Genomic DNA, 6,915 nt, shown 5'->3' on the forward strand with positions numbered 1-6,915 from the left:
TTTTGAGTGAATTCCCGAAAGTCAGATTTTTGATGAAATTGTGACCCCGGGGCTTAGGGATTTTTTTTAAAAAATCTTCTTCCTTGGGTTAAGTTGTCGAGGTCTGATTTCTTGTTCTGTGTTAAAAAGCCTTCTGTTTCGACCTCCAAACCTTTCAGGGGAGCATTTGCAACCGTTGGGTACCATTTTTGAGTGAATTGCCGAAAGTCAGATTTTTTCTGAAATTGTGACCCCGGGGCTTCGGGATTTTTTCATAAAAAAAAAAATTTCGCTGGTTAAGTTGTCGAGGTCTAATTTCTTGTCCTGTCATAAAAATCCTTCTCTTTCGACCGCCAAACCTTTCAGGGGAGTATTTGCAACCGTTGGGTACCATTTTTGAGTGAATTGCTGAAAGTCAGATTTTTTCCGAAATTGCGCAGGGATTTTTTCAAAAAAATCTACATCCGCCAGTTAAGTTGTCGAAGGCTGATTTCTTGTCCTGTGATAAAAAGCCTTCTGTTTCGACCGCCAAACCTTTCAGGGGAGCATTTGCAACCATTCGGCACCATTTCTGAGTGAATTGCCGAAAGTCAGATATTTCTGAAATAGTGACCCCAGGGCTTAGGGATTTTTTCAAAAAAATCTTCTTCCGCCGGTTAAGTTGTCGAGGTCTGATTTCTTGTTCTGTGTTAAAAAGCCTTCTCTTTCGACCTTCAAACCTTTCAAGGGAGCATTTGCAACCGTAGGGTACCATTTTTGATTGAATTGCCGAAAGTCAGATTTTTGATGAAATTGTGACCCAATTCACCCTGGGCTTAGGGATTTTTTTAAAAAAATATTTTTGCGCCGGTTAAGTTGTTGAGGTCTGATTTCTTGTCCTGTGATAAAAATCCTTCTGTTTCGTCAGCCAACCTTTCAGGGGAGCATTTGCAACCTTTGGGCACCATTTCTGAGTGAATTGCCGAAAGTCAGATATTTCTGAAATAGTGACCCCGGGGCTTAGGGTTTTTTTCAGAAAAATCTTCTTCCTTGGGTTAAGTTGTCGAGGTCTGATTTCTTGTCCTGTGTTAAAAAGGCTTCTGTTTCGACCACCAAACTTTTCAGCGGAGCATTTGCAACCGTTGGGTACCATTTTTGAGTGAATTTCCAAAAGTCAGCTTTTTTCTGAAATTGTGACCCCAGGGCTTAGGGATATTTTTTTTTTAAAAAAAATCCGCCTGTTAAATTGTTGAGGTCTAATTTCTTGTCCTGTGATAAAAATCTTTCTGTTTCCTGCGACAAACCTTTCAGGGGAGAATTTGCAACCGCTAGGTACCATTTTTGAGTGAATTGCCGAAAGTCAGATTTTTTCTGAAACTTTGACCCCGGGGCTTAGGGATTATTTCAAAAACATCTTCTTCCGCCGCTTAAGTTGTCGAGGGCTGATTTCTTGTCCTGTGATAAAAAGCCTTCTGTTTCGACCTCCAAACCTTTCAGGGGAGCATTTGCAACCGTTGGGTACCATTTTTGAGTGAATTGCCGAAAGTCAGATCTTTTCCGAAGTTGTGACCCCGGAGCTTAGGGATTTTTTCAAAAAAATGTTTTTCCGCCGGTTAAGTTGTCGAGTTCTGATTTCTTGTCCTGTGATAAAAAGCCTTCTGTTTCGACCGCCAAACCTTTCAGGGGAGCATTCGCAACCGATTGGCACCATTTTTGAGTAAATTCCCGAAAGTCAGTTTTTTTCTGAAATTAGGGATTTTTTCAAAAATATCTATTTCCACCGCTTAAGTTGTCGAGGGCTGCTTTCTTGTCCTGTGATAAATTGCCGTCTGTTTCGACCGCCAAACCTTTCAGGGGAGCATTTGCAACCGTTTGGAACCATTTTTGAGTGAATTGCCGAAAGTCAGATTTTTTCTGAAATTGTGACCCTGGAGCTTAGGGATTTTTTCAAAAATATCTTCTTCCGCCGGTTTAGTTGCCGAGGGCTGATTTCTTCTCCTGTGATAGAAAGCCTTCTGTTTCGACCACCAAACCTTTCAGGGGAGCATTTTCAACCGTTTGGAACAATTTTTGAGTCAATTGCCGACAGTCAGATTTTTTCTGAAATTGTGACCCCGGGGCTTAGGGATTTTTTCAAAAATATCTATTTCCACCGCTTAAGTTGTCGAGGGCTGATTTCTTGTCCTGTGATAAATTGCCTTCTGTTTTGACTGCCAAACCTTTCAGGGGAGCATTTGCAACCGTTTGGAACCATTTTTGAGTGAATTGCTGAAAGTCAGGTTTTTTCTGAAATTGTGACCCCGGAGCTTAGGGAATTTTTCAAAAAAATCTTCTTCCGACGGTTAAGTTGTCGAGGTCTAATTTCTTGTCCTGTGATAGAAAGCCTTCTGTTTCGACCGCCAAACCTTTCAGGGGAGCATTTGCAACCTTTGGGTACCATTTTTGAGTGAATTGCTGAAAGTCAGATTTTTTCTGAAATTGTGACCCCAGGGCTTAGGGATTTTTTTCAAAAAAATCTTCTTCCGCCAGTTAAATTGTCGAAGTCTGATTTCTTGTCCTGTGATAAAATGCCTTCTGTTTCGACCGCCTAACGTTTCAGGGGAGCATTTGCATCCGTTTGGAACCATTTTTGAGTGAATTGCCGAATGTCAGATTTTTTCTGAAATTGTAACCCCAGGGCTTAGGGATTTTTTCAAAAAAATCTATTTCCACCAATTAAGTTGTCGAGGTCTGATTTCTTGTCCTCTGATAGAAAGAGTTCTGTTTCGACCGCCAAACCTTTCAGGGGAGCATTTGCAACCGTTGGGCACCATTTTTGAGTGAATTGCCGAAAGTCACATTTTTTCTGAAATTGTGACCCCGGCGCTTGGGGATTTTTTCAAAAAAATATTTTTCGGCCGATTAAGTTGTCGAGGGTTGATTTCTTGTCCTGTGATTAAAAGCCTTCTGTTTCGACCGCCAAACCTTTCAGGGGAGCATTTGCACCCGTTTGGCACCATTTTTGAGTGAATTGCCGAAAGTCAGATTTTTGATGAAATTGTGACCCCGGGGCTTAGGGATTTTTTCAAAAAAAAAAAATTTTGCCGATTAAGTTGTCGAGGGCTGATTTCTTGTCCTGTGATAAAAAGCCTTCTGTTTCGACCGCCAAACCTTTCAGGGGAGCATTTGCAACCGTTTGGCACCATTTTTGAGTGAATTGCCGAAAGTCAGATTTTTGATGAAATTGTGACCCCGGGGCTTAGGGATTTTTTTAAAAAAATCTTTTTCTGCCAGTTAAGGTGTCGAGGGCTGATTTCTTTTCCTGTGATAAAAAGCCTTCAGTTTTGATCGTCAAACATTTCAGGGGAGCATTTGAACCTGTTTGGCACCATTTTTGAGTGAATTGCCGAAAGTCAGATTTTTGATGAAATTACGGATTTTTTCAAAAAAAAAAATTTTGCCGGTTAAGTTGTCGAGGGCTGATTTCTTGTCCTGTGATAAAAAGCCTTCTGTTTCGACCGTCAAACCTCTCAGGGGAGCATTTGCACCCGTTTGGCACCATTTTTGAGTGAATTGCCGAAAGTCAGATTTTTGATGAAATTGTGACCCCGGGGCTTAGGGATTTTTTTCAAAAAAAAAATTTCTTCCGGTTAAGTTGTCGAGGGCTGATTTCTTGTCCTGTGATAAAAAGACTTCTGTTTCGACCGCCAAACCTTTCAGAGGAGCATTTGCACCCGTATGGCACCATTTTTGAGTGAATTCCCGAAAGTCAGATTTTTGATGAAATTGTGACCCGGGGCTTAGGGATTTTTTTCAAAAAAAATTTTTTTGCCAATTAAGTTGTCGAGGGCTGATTTCTTGTCCTGTGATAAAAAGCCTTCTGTTTCGACCGCCAAACCTTTCAGGGGAGCATTTGCAACCGTTTGGAACCATTTTTGAGTGAATTGCCAAAAGTGACATTTTTTCACTTCTTCAAATTGGGCCCCACTGGGCACTGTGGACATGGCAGGCTGGCGAGGCCCCCTTGATTTAGAGGCCCAAGTTGCCCTGCCCTCGCATGAAGTATTGGGTTTGCAATTTTGGGAGAGGGGAGGTTTGCTGGGGAGCGGGCAGGCTGGCCAGGCCCCCTAGATTTAGAGGCCCTAGGATTCAGCCTACTTAACCTATACATAAATCTGGCACTGGCTATATCCTACACTGGCTATATCCTTGCCCCAGCTGCATGGCAGCTAACTGTTTTGGCACTATGCCCAGAGCGGCGTGTAATGTTGTGGTGGGATCTGTCGTGCACCGACAGCACCAAAGGCAGCAACAAAACCCGATGAATAGGAGTACACGGATCTTGTCTGGAGTTGTTGCCTCCCATGCCGCTTGCATTCCCCATCGTTCTGCACTGGCAGGCCATGTTGGACGACGCTGGGAGCGTGTGCTGACAGCAGAAAAGCCAGCAAAAGAACCCGCAGCTTGGTGCACGTATCAGGATGCGTCGCACAGTGCCCACAACGTTACACGGCACTCCGGGTGCTGCAGGCGCAGCCAAAACAGTTAACCGCCATGCAGGGGGACTGTGCGTGCTGCCCGACATTTTGTCCCCCCCAGCATGGAACCCGCACCCCCCTTTGTATACCCCGGGGTGCTGGCACCCCTTTTGGTTGGCGCTGTGAGTCCCTGTGTCCCACAACCGTTCTAAAGGCAAACAATTATTTCCTTTAAAAAGCCAACAACTTTGGGGTCCCCCACCCCTAAAAACTCTGGGTAACCTAGGGGCGCCGGCTGGATCTTTGCACTCTGGCGCCACATATGCTTAAGACGACCCTGTGAATGAGCTCCGTAGAAGGCAATTCTCTCCTCCTGTTCTGCTTAGAGTGTCTCTGTTATGTACTGAAGTTCTCACCCTGGGCCAGCAGGGGGATACTGTAGATAGTTATGCAAATGAAGGATCGAAAGTGACGTTCAGTGATTGGCTAGTTACAGAAAATGGTTACTGTTGCATTCTAGTGGAGCTCTATATAAGCAGGCTGACTGAGCTCCTCAGTTCAGTTCTGTTCCAGCTTACAAATAAAGAGCTGCTTTGGAAAAATCGCTGTGTCGTCTGATATGTTCGCCCACAACGTAACAGTCTCCTTCTTTCCTCTTTACAGACTGTAGTTTCAAGGATGGGACTGGGGCAATGACAAGAAGATTGTCACCTTCACTTGGGTTGACTGTGTGCTATAAGACTGGTCTCCTCATACTGCAGGGTCTTCCACTGTACAGAGTGTACATTCAAGAAGGGAAGGGGGGGGGGAAAGTGCCCTGCTGCAGGAATTCCTTTCCTCTTCTTAGATGGCATTTTTGAGGGACGGGCAAGTCAGTGCCATCCTGTTTCATCACCTGATATGAAATGGGAAACTAATTCTAGTTTCACTCCCATCCTCCTCCTCCTGCCTGCTGAATTCTACAAGGGCAGCGCTGAGACTACGCTGGCAGGCAGGGCCACCCCACAGGGCTGGTTGGCAAGTAGGCAGGTGGGGGCTGGCTGACAGCAGACTACGGTTAGTGAGGCAATGCCCCATTTGCCCCCAAATGACTGGCCACCCCTGCTTCAGAGACTCAACTGATGTGGGGAGGAAGACCTGTGAACCCCAATCCTCCCCCCCCCCCGTTTTATTAAATTTGCTTAGTAACATAACATTATTATATATATACTATAAAACAAAGAATACAGAACAAAATTCATTCATACTACAGTGCCTAACTACATAACATTAATATATATGGTTTCTGAAAAAGGGCTTACATAACAAAATCCATTCAAAATACCATCCAGTTTACCTTTTCTTTTTCCTTTTTTTCCCCTCCCTCCCTCCCCACTCCACCCCCACCCCCCCCACCCCCGGTCAGGCCTTCCTTCTTCATATCTTTATCCATGTAGACAGACTGTTCATTCGAGCTTGTATGTTAGGGTTGGCTTCCCCTCTTTCTATCCAGTTCCTGTAAAATGCCCATTTATTTGTGATTCTTTGGCGTTTATTTTCCCATCTATCCTCTGCCACTATCTGTGCGAATATTTCTGATGGTACGTATTCAAAAACATAATCATTCCATTTTTCCATATTCCATTTGGCCTTTTCTTTCCATCCCAAAGCAATAACTGCCATTCCAGCTAGAATCATAATCTTGTACAACTCTTGCTTATTACTCTTTACTTTGTTATTTCCCAGTATTCCCGAAAATAACAAATCCCTATTAACTTCTATGTTTATTTGAAATAGTCCAGAAATTACCTTAATAATCTTTTGCCAATATTCCTTAACCAGATTACATTCCCACCACATGTGTGAATGTAGTCCTTTTTCCTGACCACAATGCCAGCATTTGGGACTAAACCCTTTCACTATATACGCCATTTGTGCCGGAGTTCTATACCATGTGTGTGAACCCCAATCCTATATAGGCATTTTGACCCAAAATTAAATTCTAGTGCAGGCATAGGCAACTTCGGCCCGCCAGATGTTTTGGGACTACAATTCCCATGATCCCTAGCTAACAGGACTAGTGGTCAGGGATGATGGGAATTGTAGTTCCAAAACATCTGGAGAGCCGAGGTTGCCTTTGCCTGTTCTAGTGCCTGCAGTGGGGCTTCATCCTAGTGAGCATTAATGAAATATACTCAGAGTCGCAAAGTGATTTCATGCTCTTTATTCAGCTCATAGTGGTGAGGAGGAATGAATGAAAGTCCCCTCAAAGTATCTGCTTTATATACATTATTTACACAATGGGCTGCACATGATTGGCTAATTCCGGAATTCTACTGTAAGCCAATCAGGTTGTGGATTCACTTCTATCTGGAGCATGATTGGGTGGTTCCTGCCAACCAATCATACTGCTGCATTGTTCTAGGACCAATCAGACTGCTGCATTCTGAATCCTATTGTTCTAGGACCAATCAGACTGCTGCCTTTTGGATCCTATTGTTCTAGGACCAATCAGACTGCT

The sequence above is a fragment of the Podarcis filfolensis genome (genome assembly GCF_964270895.1).
Source record: "Podarcis filfolensis genome assembly, chromosome: 8".
Taxonomy (NCBI): domain Eukaryota; kingdom Metazoa; phylum Chordata; class Lepidosauria; order Squamata; family Lacertidae; genus Podarcis; species Podarcis filfolensis.